The following is a 17,288-nucleotide window of genomic DNA, read 5'->3' as shown; positions in this document are numbered from 1 at the left end:
CAGAGAGATAGAGCATTTCTTGGGGAGGCCACTAAGTATTTTTCTATATTTAAAACTGTATTTTTCTTTCTTTAAATTAGGGCTGATACTAAAAGACCTGTATGCTCTAAAACACACACAAGTTTAGAGTATCTTTAGATCTCCATTCTATTGCCCCAACCCCAAAATATAATTAATTCCTTTCAATTTAAGAAGCTGATGTTTAGGGGGCACCTGGGTGGCTCAGTCAGTTGAGTGTCTGACCTCGGCTCAAGTCATGATCTCACGGTTCGCAGGTTTGAGCCCCGCATCAGGCTCTGTGCTGACAGCTCAGAGCCTGGAGCCTGCTTCAGATTCTGTGTCTGCCTCTCTCTCTGACACTCCTCTGCTCACACTGTCTCTCTCTTTCTCTCAAAAATAAAAACAAGTAAACAGAAAACAAAAATGAAAAGCTTATGTTTAGTTTAAAGCAAAATGAAACCTAATTTATTTTTTAGAGTTAACATGGAGAAACTTGAGTAGGTAGATAAGTAAAGGCTTGAGCTGTCTTTTGTTATAATTTCCCATGTTATTTAAGTAATGGGAAAAGTCTCAGGCTTGCTAGGTTTGTAAATATGCCTTGTCCTTTATTTCATACAGCAGCTGCCAGTGGGTATGACATCTTTTCCTTCATAGTTAACTGAATTAAATTTCTGAATATTTAACAAATTTGGATTTAATGTCATAGTATTCATGAACATTATAAAAATAATAGGTGGGGAAATGAATGTTAAAGACATTTTACTTTCAACTTTCCAAGTAACTTGAGTGAACTCAAATGGAAGTGGCATGCATAAATCCAATACTATTAAAAAACAAAGTATTGTATTACTTTGTCATACAATCTACTTTTGGGAATTCTAGAAACTAAAACCAACTTTGAAGCATCTAGTAGATCTTTTCTTAAAAAAATTTCTTAAAGTTTATTTTGAGAGAGACAGAGACCAGGTGCAAGTGGGGGAGGGGCAGAGAAAGAGAGCGAGCGCATCCCAAGCAGGCTCTGCACCACTAGTGTAGAGCCAGATGTAGGACTTGAACCCACAAAGCTGTGAGATCATGACTGGAGCTGAAACCAAGTTGGATACTTAACCTACTGAGCCACCCAGGTGCCACTATTAGATCTTTCATGTATTTATGTTTCTTACCTTCCAGCCTGTAAGTAGCACTGTAGCTACAAGATATTTTTAAGAACAGACTTCAAAGGAAATTTTATATTTATAATAAATGCAGTGAGATATTTAAAGTTAGGCATCTATTCAGCTGTTACTAATTTAATAATTGTGATCATTCAGTTTTTGAAACTGATACTGAATAAGCACTAGAAACACTTGGGAAGTATGAAATAAATGACATAATTTCTCAGGAAGCCAATAGAATAATAGAACCAAAGTACAAAATCCAAACTGTTATTGTGGCCAGGGAAAGGATTAGAATATTTGGTTAATTCAGGAGAACAGGAAAGTAGGAAAGGAGCATCAAATATTTGGGGATAATTAAATGGGGCAATTAAAAAACAGAAAATAAGCTAATAGAAATTCATATATATCTCATAGTAAATGGAAATGTCTTATTTGGCTCCAATTAAAAAGCAGGGATTAACAGTCTAGTTTAAAATGTTCAAATTGTAATAATAACTCTTTAGAGGAGACACTTAGAAACAAGGATAAAGCATGGTAAATAAAAAGCTTTGTTTTGACAAAAGCTTGATAGATTGATGGAACCGAACCAGCAACAGACTTACACATGTATGGACATTTGATACCTGGCAAAGATTATTGTTCAGAAAATACAGAATTTTTGTACTCTGGCAGTTGTTATGGGAAGTTTAGCTCTACATCATGTAATTCACAAAGTCAATTCCAGTTGATCAGATGGCCTAAATATGAACAGCAAGACTTCTAAAGTATTTAGAAGATAATGTGTGAGAAAATATTTTCATGATCTTGGGTTAGGGAAAGCTTTGAGACACCAAAGTATAAACCATAAATGAAAGGTGATTAAATTTATCTTCAATAAGATTTAAAACAAAAGTCATTGATTGCCGGAAGATATTTAAAACACTTATAAATGACAAGGTATTAGTATACAGATTTCGTGAAGAACTCTTTCAAATAAATGAGTGAATGATAAATACCCCCTACAGCCTTGCTACTCAAAGTGTTGTGTGCACAGCAGTTAGCATCAGTATCACTTAGGAGCTTGATAATGCAAATTCTACTACCCTGACCAAGACCTGCTGACTCAGAATTTTTGGTAGACTCTAGGAACCTTTTTTTTTTTTTTTTTAAACAGTCTCCGCAGATGAATCTTATGCACTCCAAAGTTTCAGAATCCTTGCGCTAGAGAAACACGTATTGAAATAATATGTGTAATAGCATTGTTTGCACATTCATACTGTGAAACATTCAAGCAGTGAGAATGCAGTGTAGCTCCATGAATCCATATGGATGAATAATCAGCATACAGATTGAATGAAAGGAAGTCACAGGAGAATGTACAGTGTAATTCTATTTACAAACTTGAAAAACAAACTATTATTTAGAAATATATTCATTGACTACAAGAATATGTAATTCAACCATAAAGAAGAGAAAGGGGAATAATTATATCTGTAAGTATTGTGCTTACCTGTCAGATGGAGAAGAAATGTGATGTATAGGAAGCTTTTAAGGTTTGGAAATATTTGTATTCGTAACCAGTTTACTAGTTACAAGGAGGTTGAAATCTCACATACATTGTATAGACTCTTCTGTATGCAGGCTGTTTTTTTACATGTCACAAAGAAAGTTTTTTAAAAAGATGGAAAAAAATGTAAACTAATTCAAACAAATGCAAAAAATTTAGCTTATGGACATTTATAGAAAGAACCATTAAATAGTTTCTTTTCTTGGTGACTTTTAAGATATTTCCATGGAAACTTCTTAAAGTTGACTGATGTTTTGGCAGTTGTAAGTGAACAGATACACTAGTCTCTTGCAAGTTTTTCTTTGTGAAAGGTTGAGACTTCATCAAAACGATTCAGTTTTTGTTGTTTTCGGTCTCAGCGGTTCACTAACTTTTCAGGTTAAGCTCTATCATTTATGTTTATTTCTTTGTAAGCACCTACAGTTAGCATGAGTTATATATATATATATTTTTTTTAAATTATTTTTTAAGTTTTTAATTTATTTTTGAGAGACAGAGAGAGACAGCACAAGCAGGGGGGGGGTCAGAGAGAGAGGGAGACACAGAATCCAAAGCAGGCTCCAGGCTCTGAGCTAGCTGTCAGCACAGAGCCCGATACAGGGCTTGAACCCACAAACTGTGAGATCATGACCTGAGCTGAAGCCAGATGCTTAACCGACTGAGCCACCCAGGTGCCCCATGAGTTTATTTAAGGAAATTATTAGAAATAGCCCAATGCCAGAGTGAAGCAAGATTACCATTGCTTATTCAAATATGGACTCAATAGGGAGGAAGATTTTTATATCTTGATATGTGATTTACTGAAAGGGTTCTAGAAAATATGTCTTACCTCATTGAGGCTTTAAAAAATTGACTTCTCATGTGACTTACTGTTACAGATTAATGAAAATTGGTCATATGAAATACCTTAAAAATTTTGAAAAACCCATGTTAGAAAATTGAAATCTTTTTCTGAATTTAAACATTTATTTGATATTTTCACATTCTGTTTGCAAGGTTATATTTTTTTAAAAACATACTTCACACAGAAGAGTTATGAATCATGTAATTTATGGATTATTTCTCAAGTGAGAAAATTAGAATGAAGATCAAAGAAGATGCTGTATATTATAAAGGGCTGCTGCAGAAAATATAAAATTTAGCCGCTAGTATCTGGGTTTCAGATATTCCTTAGAGATTGTGTTTAAAATATTATCTTAACGGGCTTAATTGAATTAAATCACCTGTGACCAGATTCCTCCCACCCCTTGTGACCCTGGCTTAAAATAGAACGTATAGATTGCCGTGTCAGTATTATAAGCCAGGAGATTGAAAGCTTGTCCAAGCCAGCTTTCTTTCCATTGAGTGATTATGATCTCATCTTCTTGTTACCTTCAATGCAGAAATACCGTGCTTCCACCTGTTAATACTTGCAGAGTCACTTCTTCTGTTAGTGGTTCTGAATTAATCCTAAGGTGTATACACCACATTATAGATTCTACTGATTTTATTTTAACAACAGAGCCAATTTAATTAGTCCCTTTTAATCAGTATTAAGCTATTGTACGATGCTGAAAGATTGGCTTTAGATTTTAATGTTGATAGTAAATTGTATTAATGGTCTCAGTTCTTCACTCCTCCGTGTCTATGTGCTTTGTCATAAAATAGTGCTTTCCCACTGTGGGAAACAGCCCCACCCTTGACTCTGACCAGCGATTTGCTTTAGCCCCTTTGCTGTTACCATGAGGAGAACATGTTCAAGCCAGCTGCTGGTCCTGGGGGCGGGGGGGGGGGGGGGGGGAGGAAGACAGACACTTGGAGCAGTACTTGCTTATTATCCCAGCCAAATCATTCAACCTGCAGACACACAAAGAAGCCGAACTGAAATCGGCCAACCCTAAGCCATCCCTCGTTTGTTGAGAATAAATGAAGATTGTATGCTACTAAATTTTGGAATAGTTTATTACATAGCAGTTCTGTGACAGTGGCTGGTTAATATACTTTTTCTGAAGTTGAGTGGTATTGAATGAATAAAAGCCGTTTCTATATATAATTATCAAGGCTCTAACTAATCATCTTTTGTCTTAAAAAAATCATTACATTTAGAGTAGCAGTGTACACGTAGCTTATGTATCACCTTCACTGGCTTCTACTTGTCGGAATGCATAGAAAAATCAACATAAAATTACTGCAGTACCTGTATACACATGCTTTAAAAACTCTTCATGTGTGGAAAGATACACTTAAATACTTGGCATGTAGTATAAAACAAAAGTCTTCAAACTGGAGTAGGAACATCCTGATGGAACACTAAAGTGTTCCAAATGTGTGTAGAAACGTAGCAGATTTAAGAGAAGCCGGTTTTAGATCCCCAAAAGTCATGTGCCAGTTGATGTGCCTGACTTTGACACTTGCGGTCTCATGCCTGTTGCCCTTTCGACTTCAGCTTTTAGGATAGCTTTTCTCCTGTTTCCAAAAGAAAGGCACACCTCACACCCTCATGAATCTTAATAGGGTACATTGTTTCAGGCTGTAAAAACCTCAGGATTGTCGAAGGGATGATTCAAAATGTCATTATTAGAGTAACTTCCTATCATTCTTCCTCTTATAGATATTTCTATTAAGAATGAAACATGGCATTAGAGAAAGTACATTTTATACTCTGTCACAGTGCTTTTACTTTTGATTTCGATTGAGTGCAGCAGTGCAAGTGGAAGAGTATCATTGTTCCTTACTCTTACATATCATTGGGGGAAGCAAAGCAGAAAGCTCAATGGCCTCAGGTATTATTGAATATGGATCTTATTTCTTTGGGCACCCTGTTTATCCATTTATCTATCACAGAATCAGAATTCAAAAAGAGAAGTGTGGTATTGTAAGGATGCATATTAACACTTCAATTTGAATTCAAAAAGATAATCTGGCAGAATAAATCTAGTCACTTTTAATATGTATGTTGATAAACGAAATCTACACTATGAGATTTTGACAAAAATATATTTAAACCATGAAATAACACGAAAGCACAAAGCAAAATAGTGCATCCATAACACTTTGTTTAAATTATATTAAAATTTAGTGTTTGTAACCTTTCTTAGAATATGGTAATAACAGGTATGATTTTTGTAATTTTGAGAGAGAGAGCTAGTGTGCACACACACATGTGTGCGAGAGTGGGGAAGAGGCAGAGAGAGGGGGAGAAAGAGAATCCCAAGCAGGCTCTGCACTGGCATTGAGGATCCCAATGTGGGGACTGAACTCATAAACCATGAGATTATGATCTCAGCCAAAAAATCAAGAGTCAGGTGCTTAACTGACTGAGCCTCCCAGGCATCCCAATAACAGGTATAATTAATATCGACCCACACTTCAGTATTTGCAATGTGGAAATCCAGAAAGCTTTGAACACCAAAACTTCATTGCTCATTTGATGATATCACATACATATACATAATTTTTCATAAGTTTTCCAGCAGTAATATCAGTGTATTTGATTCCAGTTTGCTGACACAAACCTTAATGGGAACGTTGCATCATATGAAGCATATTTTCTGCCAAAATCAGAAAAATTCAGAACTGTAAAATTTATATGCTCTAACTATTTGGGATAAAGGATTGGGGCCCTGTATATTTGATTTGATATTGGTAAAAGCATTTTAGTATTTTGCAAAAATTATGCTTTTCAGTTACCCTTAATTACTAAGTAACAAGGTTACAAATTTTGCTTTCAGTAAAATTGAATGATGGTCTAATCAAAATGATAAATCATTAAAAGTATTTTTTGATGATAAATTACTGTGAGATTTTTGGCATAAATTTGAGATTTAAAGAATTGAGAAAACCTTCCATTTCTGTGACTATATCTACAGAAATAAATGAGCCTGAGGAATAGAATTAATGCTAGACAATAAGAATAGAATTCTAAGAGTGTATATTATTTATTTACAGTAACCAGAACAAAATGGGACAGAGGGCACAGGGAGAGGGGATGCCACAGCACTCTTGTGAAAACATACATTTCCAATAAAATGTTACTTTTGTTTAATAATATAATTATCAAAGTGTGTTGTATTTTCTATCAATGTGTACAACTAATAATTTTAATGATATTTTATATGGAAAGAATTTCTTAGAGCATTTTGGTCATAGAAAATGAAATGAATCTTTTTTTCAGAGAAGAGAATAAGAAAGACAGTATAAAAAGCATGAAATCAGTTGGTTAAATTTTGCGAGGAGAATATAAATTCAAGGAAAAGATGATGTAAATTTTCCATTATTAAAGAATAGTCATTTATTTTTTTAAAGGGTGATGTTGAACATCAAATCACTATGGTATTTAGATGTCATTAGATACACTGAGTTTATATTTTAAAATGTCACCACATTTTATGCTGACACCACACCACAAATATATTACAAATGACAGCTCTTGCAAATACTTAAATATGTGATGAAAACTTTTAGACACTGACTTAAACTTTATGAGGCTGTAGTTTTATAGTATTCTTTTAAGCAAAAAAGTAGAAATTCATGAGTCTACCTGGTTAATTGGGAGGAAGGTGAATGGCTGTAACTGGTCAAAAATTTGGTGCTAGCTAAATGGTTTAATTGATGGACTAGTTTTTAAATAAGTTAGTGTACAATGTTCAATGAAAAAATAAGGTATTTTTTATTGTAAAGAAATATATTTTCATGACATAAAGAAAGGAGGTTTTATGAGATCCGGGACTTTTTTCAGAAGTTCATACAGGAATCAGGAAACCAGACTCTTCTACTAGAATAGAATTATCTGTGGATAGAGAAAGAAGTTGAGCATCTCAGAAATTTCTTTTTTTGCATGTACACGCTTGCTCATGCTCTGTTTGTGTGTCTCTCTCTCTAGTGCTCTCTTTTTGAACTCTTTCCTTCCTTTTTTTTTTTTTTGTCTCTTCTTTTCCTCCTCTTCTCCCTTCTCTTTCTGCCTCTCATATTTCTCTTTTCCCCCATTCTTCCTTACCTCCCTCTTTCCCCTCCTCTGTCAGTTCTCTCTTTCTCTGTCTCCTCTTCTTCCTCTTCCTTTCCTTTCTTTTCTTTTTTCTTTAGTCCTACCTGCCATTCTGCACTTACCAGTCGCTCTCAAACCTAAGTGTGTGTCTCTTCGCCTCAATTCACACATATATTTCCTGATTTATTTTCCTCACCACCAGCTCACTCTAGTTCTTGTTAACTCTCCCTGTCAGTTCTTTACCATGCCAGGGGACCTAGGTAAAGCCCTTTTGCAGATTAGTAATCCAATAAAAATATCTGAGATTTGCAGCAAAAATATTGTTACTCACCTTCCACCATCTTAGAACTGATTACCTTGTATTTATTCTTCTCCCCACTCATTTAATCAGACTTTATATCTAACTGGCTATATAGTGATAACTGATGTCAGTGTGACAACCAGCTGATTGTGAGACCAAATTTGCCCATATATATATATATACACATACACACACACACACACACACACACACACACACACACACACACACACACACTAAAATGTTCTAGCCAGGGTACTTTAAAAATGCAAGTACAGTGTGAACAAGGAACATTCGAGCTGTTAGTATCATAGACCGGTGAGAATGAGATGGAACACTGCACCAGGCAGAATCAAGGTAGTTTTTTTTAAGGATGCAAGACTTTAGAATGTGTGTTTCATAAATATGGTAAGAAACTACTGTCAACAGATAGGCACATTGGGAGTTCTGCTTTGTATATAGAAAACCACCAGAAAATGTTACTCTCATCTTAAAAACAGAAAAAGCTGTATGAGCTACAAAATTATAACTTTTCTTGACTCCTGTCAGAGAGCTGAGGTCACAAGGCATGGGAACTGAATTCCAAGGAACGACAAGCCCCTCCGAGGAAGGATGGGACACATGAACTATTCACCATTTGCAGACCACAAGAGGAAGAAGTAGCCACCATAGAAGCTGGTAAGAAGAAATGAGCTAAAATGTTGATGCATTCTTAAAGGCCAAAGTGTGGGTTTGGCATATCTGTGTAGGATAACTGGACGCCTAAAACACAAGGGGAGAGCCCACTTACTGACATGTTCTTCTCCATGTCCCTCCACTGGCTGCTAACAGAAGGAATGGGTAAGGGCAGAAGCCTGCATCAGGCATGCAGGAGTTCACAAAGTGATCAGTCCCTACCAAAAGACCAGCACAAAACTTTGCTCGTTTCTCCGGATCCACTTCTCATATGGAGCAAAAACTTGAAGCTATTGGAACAGGAGCAAGAAAACCTCTTGGGCCCAGGATCCTGCATGAGGACACAGCAGAGATCAACTACACTGATGAAGAGGCATGAAACTCTCTCTTGCCTAAAACATGCACAAGATCTTATGTAGAGTTTGGCTGCTGTGATGGTGAGGGGTTGGAATGCTAAGAAGGCCCCACATTGGAATCTCAGGCATGTGAACCCTCCTAAGACTCATGATGGACCAGAAGAATGGATATTCCCTGCTCCAAACTGAATCCTACTACAAGAAACAAAAATGAAAACCACCAAATGAAACAAAACAAAATGAACAAGTTAAGACCCCTTTACCACTGAGAGAGGGGCAGTAGCATGGAGAAATATTCTCTCTTAGACTGATATGTAGGAACTGATAAAAAGGTAAGAGTAGGAAAGGAATACAGAGAAAAATTTCTGTCGATCCACACTAACCACAAGGTGATGATAGCTCATGACTGGAAGGATTTGAAGCCTGTGATACACTTAATGGCGAGCTTAACAACTAAAACTGAAATGCAGTTTAAACCACTGACTTTGATTGATCGCTTCACATGAATGGTCTTCCAGAAAAAGAGGTATATTTATTTCCAAGCAGAAGTACCGTTTACTTCAGTGTCTACTGTTTTGTACGTGAACTCGTATGTTTAATAAAAAAAAAGTATGCGGCATACAAACAGATGAGAGTAAGCTTTCCATTACCAAAACTCAGAACAAATCCATAGATTTATAGATGACCCAGATGTTAGGATACGAGAGAGAAATTCTAAAATAACTGATTATTGTGTTGAAGGATCTAGTGGGAAAGGTAGGCAATATGCTTGAAAAGATGAAGAGTTTTCAGTTGAGTGATGGAAAGTATTTTTAAAAACTGAAATGGAAATATTAAAATGCAAACCTTGATATTAAAAATGAGGAATTCTTAGATGTGCTCATTAGCAGATTGGATATATTCTAAGAAAAACCTAAGTAAACTCGAAGGTAGGTCAATAAAAACCATCCAAATTGAAATATCAAGAAAAGTGTGGGAGGGAAAAACAGAACACAGTATCCAAGATTTGCTGCTTAATAAAACACACTTGTAGCTGGCATTGTAGAAGTAGGAGAGAAAAAGAAAAAAAATTTTTTTGGAGAAATAAAGACCAAAAATTTTCCAAGACTGGTGAAAGAGAACAAATCACATATACCAGAAGCTCACAGAACCTCAAAGAGGATAAAATAAAAAAATGGACCAAAAATACCTAGTTATGTCATTGTCAAAATACTGAAAACAAAGTAAAATCTCAAAGGAAGTAAAGAAATATGGGAGAAATATATGTAAAATGAAATGAGATTATAAAAATTATAGTAGACTTTGCATCATGGACTATGCAGGCCAAAAATCAGTGGAGCCACTAACACATTTAAAGTGCTTTTTAAAAGGGGGGGGGCACCTGGGTGGCTCAGTCAGTTGGGCATCTGATTCCTGATTTGTGCTCAGGTTAGGATCTCGCAGTGGTGAGATTGAGAGCCCTGGGGTGGGGTTACATACTGGGTGTGGAGCCCACTTAGATTCTCTCTCCCCCTCTCTGCCCCTTCCCCACTTGCACGTATATGCACGCTCTCTCTATTTAAATAAAGTGTTAAAAGAAATTTCATCTAAAGTTCTGTATCCAGCTGAAAAATCTTGCATAAATGCTGACAAACAGTTTTTTCCAAACAACCAAAAGCTGATTTAGGTAACTCACCACCTGATGAATAGAAGATGGTAGTACTACTTGTAGAGGCAGATGGGTGGATACACGTTTTGGTGGATGATGGATGAATGGATTCAAAAACATGGATCAGCACCAGATCTAAATGGCAAAAAAAAGAAACAAAACCAGCCACTTGATTTCATATAACTCTGGGATACTGGATTCTTTTTTTTTTCTTTTTTTTTCTTTTTTCCTTTTTTTTTCTTATAGTTTATTGTCAAATTGCTTTCCATACAACACCCAGTACTCTTCCCCACAAGTGCCCTCCACCATCACCACCACCTCTTTTCCCCCCTCCCCCTTCAACCCTCAGTTCATTTTCAGTATTCAATAGTCTCTCAAGTTTTGCGTCCATCTCTCACCCCAACTCTCTTTCCCTCTTGCCCTCCCCCTGGTCCTCCATTAGGTTTCTCCTGTTCTCCTGTTAGACCTGTGAGTGCAAACATATGGTATCTGTCCTTCTCCACCTGATATATTTCGCTTAGCATGACACCCTCAAGGTCCATCCACTTTCCTACAAATGGCCAGATTTCATTCCTTCTCATTGCCATGTAGTACTCCATTGTATATATATATATATATATATATACACACACACATACACACCACATCTTCCTGATCCACTCATCAGGTGATGGACATTTAGGCTCTTTAAATGTTTTGGCTATTGTTGACAGTGCTGCTATGAACATCGGGGTACATGTGCTCCTATGCATCAGCACTTCTGTATCCCTTGAGTAAATCCCTAGCAGTGCTATTGCTGGGTCATAGGGGAGTTCTACTGATAGTTTTTTGAGGAACCTCCACACTGTTTTCCAGAGCGGCTGCACCAGTTTACATTCCCACCAACAGTGTAGGAGGGTGCCCATCTCTCCACACCCTTGCCAGCATCTATAGTCTCTTGATTTGTTTGTTCATTTTAGCCCCTCTGACTGGCGTGAGGTGGTATCTCAGTGTGGTTTTGATTTGTGTTTCCCTGATGATGAGTGATGTTGAGCATCGTTTCATGTGCCTGTAGGCTATTTGGATGTCCTCTTTGGAGAAGTGTCTGTTTATGTCTTCTGCCCATTTCTTCACTGGGTTATTTGTTTTTTTGGGTGTGGAGTTTGGTGAGTTCCTTATCGATTTTGGATACTAGCCCTTTATCTGATATGTAATTTGCAACCATTTTTTCCCATTCTGTTAGTTGCCTATTAGTTTTCTTGATTATTTCCTTTGCAGTGCAGAAGCTTTTTATCTTGATGAAGTCCCAAGAGTTCAGTTTTGCTTTCATTTCCCTTGCCTTTGGGGATGTGTCGAGTAGGAAATTGCTGCGGTTGAGGTCAAGGAGGTTGTTTCCTACTTTCTCCTTGAGGGTTTTGATGGTTTCCTGTCTCACATTCAGGTCCTTCAGCCATTTTGAGTTTATTTTTGTGTATGGTGTAAGAAAGTGGTCTAGTTTCATTCTTCTGCATGTTGCTGTCCAGTTCTGTGGGATACTGGATTCTGAATAAAAGCTTGTTAGAAGACACATGGAAAGGGCATGACACCCTTAGGAATCTTTGGTCATGTGAAACATCCATGAGATTGCAGTTAAGTGAGACTTCCCTACACCCTGGATCCTCAGTAGAATGGTGTGATACTGACCAGCATAAGCACAGATACTCAGTGGACTATGTACTCTGCAGTTCTACTTATAGATCTACTTATACAATGTGAAATATATATCACAAGATTTCTCAGTCCCTAGATGAATGCTGTGGCATTCACTTATTACCTTCAGAAACATATTTTAAAAATACATTTATTACTATGCATACAAAAATAAAACTCCTACTTTTTCAGGATGTCTCAGCTTGTTAGATAAGATAGATGAGAAAATAAATTCACAATATATTGTGAAAAATAGCATTAGAACAATCATTTTTAAAATCTGAGAAACTGAAAAATTGTATCTGTATGCAGATCTAAGTTAATACTAATTGATACTAAATTGTAGTCTTCCGAGAGGAGACCAAACATTTGTGTTTTGAGATTATTCCTCAGCTATTTCCTATCTACCCCTACCCCTTACCCTGAGACTGTAGAAACTGTCCTAAAGACATTACAGGGGCGCCGGGATGGCTCAGTTGGTTAAGCATCTGACTTTTGATTACAGCTCATGTCATGATTTCATGGTTTGTAGGGTAGAGCTCCATGTTGGCCTCTGTGCTCATAGCCTGGAGCCTGCTTGGGATTCTCTGTCTGTCTGTCTGTCTTGTCTTTCTCTGCCTCTACCCGCTGACAATCGTGTGTGCGTGCACGCACGCACATGCTCTCTCACTCTCTCAAAATAAATAAACTTAAAAAATAAAGATACTGACAGATTTATGAATTGGTGGAGCAAGAATTTGGAAATGTAGATAAAGGCCTTTTATATGTCACAGTAAGAAAGCTTTGTTTTCTAATGAACATAACAGCCTTAAAACATTCAGTCTCTATTAACAGCATTTAGCAAAACATAAGCTCAGATCTGTCCTTTAAAAGAAATACAGTTCTTTCTTATGAACTGTTACTGAGATAATAGGATATATTTTGATTTTCTTAAATAGCATAAAGATGCCCTAAATCTGCATTATTGTTTGCCCTTAAATTCTCCATTTTAGTTCCCATGCAAGAATATGATTGAAAACCTAATGTATTATATTACTGCTATACAAAGACTTAATAATTCTGGCACATCTCTGTGCTACCTGGGTCAAATGAAATGGAATGTCCCTGGAAATGGAGGGACAGTTGTGAAACACACCAGAAAATTAGTTACTTGACCTGAGTTGACGGTTAATCAGTTTTTTATTTTGAATCTTGCTTTAAACGGTTATGTCAAAGAAAGTAATAGGATAACTCAGAAGGGAGTTCTGATTCCAACAATACAATGAACTAAATAAAATCCTCTGTCTACAAACATTTTCTTTATTTTAAATAAACATTATTTTAGATAAATGTGTAAAATATTGTCTTAGATGCATAGCTTACAAAGTATTAAAATCACAAAGGGTCAGAAAGACCAGAATATAAAAACCAGAGAACTAAAGATGTGAGCTGAAGTTATATTGCCTGGTTAATTAATGGTGATAGGAAGTTGCTGGCCTCAGGCACCTAGATATCAAAGGGTTAGTGGTAAGGGAAAGAAAGGGTGGTGTGGACCTGCCTCGAGTGTTAGAATTGCCTGTCTATTCATCTGTCTAACTGCAGAAATCTCCAGAAACTTTGTCTTAGCCTGGGCTGTGAGTGGTGGACAGGAGTTGTTTTAATGAAAAAAAAATTTTCTCTAATGTTCATTAGTCATTATTGAGCATTATTTGCCCTTTGATTTTTTTAAAGCAAAAGTGTGTGAAAAGAGATTGAAGTAAAGTCAATCGGCAAAGATTGAACAAATTAATTCTCACAAAATCAATGTTCAGATACTTTTGCAGCTGCTTAGTTTGGCTGTGTAAACTTAGCAAATGAGGCCAAGTTGAACAAATAATTTTGTACTACATTGAGTTCTGGATTTCAGTGCTTTTGTTTCTAGTGTGGGCATGCCAGATTTTATATTTCTAAACTTGAGACTTCAAGATTTGGATGACCTTGCCTTTAGATTTAGATTTTTGATGTTTGAACGACTTTATAACATTCTAACTTTTAAAAATATTGCCACGAAGAAAATAGGTCCTTAAATTTCCCTAATAATTCATATTTTATTATACAGAAACTAAGCAGGCAGAGTGTGAGATCAGGAATTTTTGCCTATAGTTTGTGCTTATTTAATATCTTATAAGCTCTGAATATTTTCAGACTGTGTGGTTTATATTTACCTCTAATCTTTATTGCATTAAGATAGTAAAACTATATATTCCACAAGTAATTTGTTGGATCTATTTTCAGATAAATTCAAATAAACACAGATTTTAAAACTTTTTCTATTATTTTTGATATTTTGAGTTGGATTTCGGGGTGGGGTAGTTGTAATTTATAAAAGTTTGTCTTTGCCTATGAGCTTTGGAATTCATCAATATACACTTTCCTTGGCGGGGCGGGAGGGGGGAAGAATAGTGCAGAAAACTAAAAGAAAACATTTTTTTCATATTAATCAATACAGTTAATTCATTTCTAGTTATGTCTTTTTTAATTTTTTTTCTTTTTAAGTTTCTTCATTTTGAGGGGGGGTGGAATAGAGAGAGGGAGAAAGAGAATCCCAGGCAGGCTCCACACTGTTGGCACGGGGCCCAATGAAGGGCTTGAATCCAGGAACCGTGAGATCATGACCTGAGCCGAAACCAGGAGACTAAGCCATCAAGGTGCCCTTCAAATTATATTTCTTGAGATTCTTCAGGAATTGAGAGGAGGAAAGAAAGGCCAGGCAGATTGGGAGAAAAGAGGCTTAGTACAAAGGGTACCGGTTCCTACCTGAGCTGTAAATGGAGCAGCTCTACTCCAATCTATTTTGTATCCTGGGATTTCAAGTAAGTTAGTCAAAGGAGGACTTCTTAGAAATGTTTCTGCTACTTTTTTTTTTTTAATGACAGACTTTTTAAACAAATGTTTTGGGAAAATATAGGTAACTGAGCCTTTTTAAAAAGTTATTTTTTTAAGTGTAGTTTGAGGTTCACAGCAAATTGAGAGGAAGATTCAGAGATTTTCCCATTTACTCCTACTCCCACACATGCATACCTTCCCTCATTCTTAACATCCCTTTCCAGAGAGGTATATTTGTTACTATTATTGAACCCAAACTGACGCGTCATTATCACCCAAAGTCCATTGTTTACCTTAAGCATCATTCTGGTGTTGTCTGTTCTGTGGATTTGGACAAGATGTATAATGACATGGATTCATCATTATTGCATCATACAGAGAGTATTTTTGCTGTGCTAAAAATCCTCCGTGCCCCACCTTTGAGAACTTGATCAAGCTCTCAGAAATAAATCTGACAGAATTGTGGAGGACTCCTGTGAGTGGGTCTCCATGGAGTTTTTAACTCTCAGACTTGATCACAATGAGCCTCTAGCAGTTCATCAGTTACGGTTCCGATTTTTATATCCAGACACTGTATTCCATGACAGTTTCCCCTCATGAGTCAGGGCTTATTCATTCATTCATTCACCTGTCTCTTCAGTCTTGAGTGCAGCCCTTAGACCTTGGCCATCACCTCTCTTAGGAATGCTGAAAGAGTTGTTGATTTTTCAATCTGTTCACCTTTTATTTGTTATTAAGATAAAGTGACTTCCAAATGCTTTATATATGGAATAGGAAATTGTTTTTGTTTGTTTTTAACTACTGATTTGATGATTGTAGCTTAATCTAATATACAGATAAGTAGTTACTACTTTTGTGGCGCTATTGCTCACACTTTTATATCTTTTGCAAATTGATAAGAATTTGAGGGGGTATTTCATAAAGGCTAACTTATACTGCGCTAAAGTTAGTATGTCTAAGGTTTTATTTAGGCTGGAACCTGAGCTGATTGTAATTGGTAAAAAATAAGCAATGACAATTGTTGATTCTTTCTCAAATGATGAACAAAGATCTAACAACCAAATTCAGTGTAAGTGTTAAAAAGAAATGCTTCCAAAGTATTCTATATGCATTTGTATTATATAACTTATACTTGCTTGATCCTTCTCTTTCCAAAGATTAGCTTTCTTTCAGATCGCTAACGTGACATATTAGGGTATCACTGAAGGCTTAAAGGCAGTAAAAAATCATGTAATTATTGTTTTTAAAATCAGTATTGTTATCAGTAACTAACTAGTGGACCTATGTATTTTCATTTCCTTAAAAATTTTTGTTTTTAATTAAGTAAACTCTACCGCTGATATGGGGTTCAAACTCAGTCCTAGATCAAGAGTCACTTGCTCTACTCACTGAGGCAGCCAGGCGCCCCAGGACCTATGTATTTTTAAATATTCAGAAGTTATTTGCCCTGCCTAAGGAAAAGTTTATAAGATTTCTCCAGCTTACTTTCCCACCCCAGCCCAATCATGGTGATATCCAAAAGCTAGGACACTGAAAATTTTTCTAAGCTCACAAGTATCTGGGAAGCCTAAAAACAGAATTCAGGATTTCCCACTGGCCTTTTTGTGTATGGACTGAAGCTGTTTCCGTTGTGTGCTTCTTTTTTGGAACACAGTCTAGAATGGCTGTGTTATAAACTGCACTTGAAAACTTTAATTTCTCAGTTATGGTTGTTTTATTGTTACTTTAGTAAAGGTATGGAACTCTTCATTAAATATTAAGTTCAATAAGATATTTCTGCAGTATTCCAAAGAGATGATTTTCTCCTATCATTTAAGCATATTAATAATGATTATTATATTAATGGTGAAACAATTTATGGGTGGTATCCCTCCAGGAAAAGTATTAATTTTACTGGCAATTATTCTCTGTTGGTATTCCTCTTAATGGCTTTGTATGGAGTATAATTTGGTTAAAATAAAAAAAAAATTTTTCTTTACATTGACAAGGCCATGGGGGCATTTCACTGAGAAATCAAATTTGGCCACACCATTGGTACAAATGTTATATGCCTCCTGTACAGTAGAAGGAACATAATTTTTATAGTATTCATGTCAAAAATATTTAACATGAACATAATCATGAGAAAAC

At 36.1% G+C, this 17,288-nt stretch overlaps 1 protein-coding gene and 1 long non-coding RNA gene across 3 annotated transcripts in view; one reads left to right on the top strand and one right to left on the bottom strand.

Annotated features, from left to right (window-relative positions):
• COP1 (COP1 E3 ubiquitin ligase) overlaps positions 1-17,288 on the top strand; it is a 227,994-nt gene that overhangs the window by 145,124 nt on the left and 65,582 nt on the right. The gene's annotated exons all lie outside the window — the stretch shown is intronic.
• On the bottom strand, positions 7,403-15,482 carry LOC115288102. Its single transcript, XR_003906807.1, has 3 exons — positions 15,452-15,482; positions 10,674-10,781; positions 7,403-7,471 (listed from the first exon to the last, which is right to left on the bottom strand). It is a non-coding gene; the product is annotated as an uncharacterized LOC115288102 (long non-coding RNA).

Source organism: Suricata suricatta, chromosome 3 (assembly GCF_006229205.1).
Source record: "Suricata suricatta isolate VVHF042 chromosome 3, meerkat_22Aug2017_6uvM2_HiC, whole genome shotgun sequence".
In the NCBI taxonomy this organism is placed as follows: Eukaryota; Metazoa; Chordata; class Mammalia; order Carnivora; family Herpestidae; genus Suricata; species Suricata suricatta.
The sequence above is the reverse complement of the archived record's forward strand: the minus strand, read 5'-3'. Positions and strand labels throughout refer to the sequence as shown.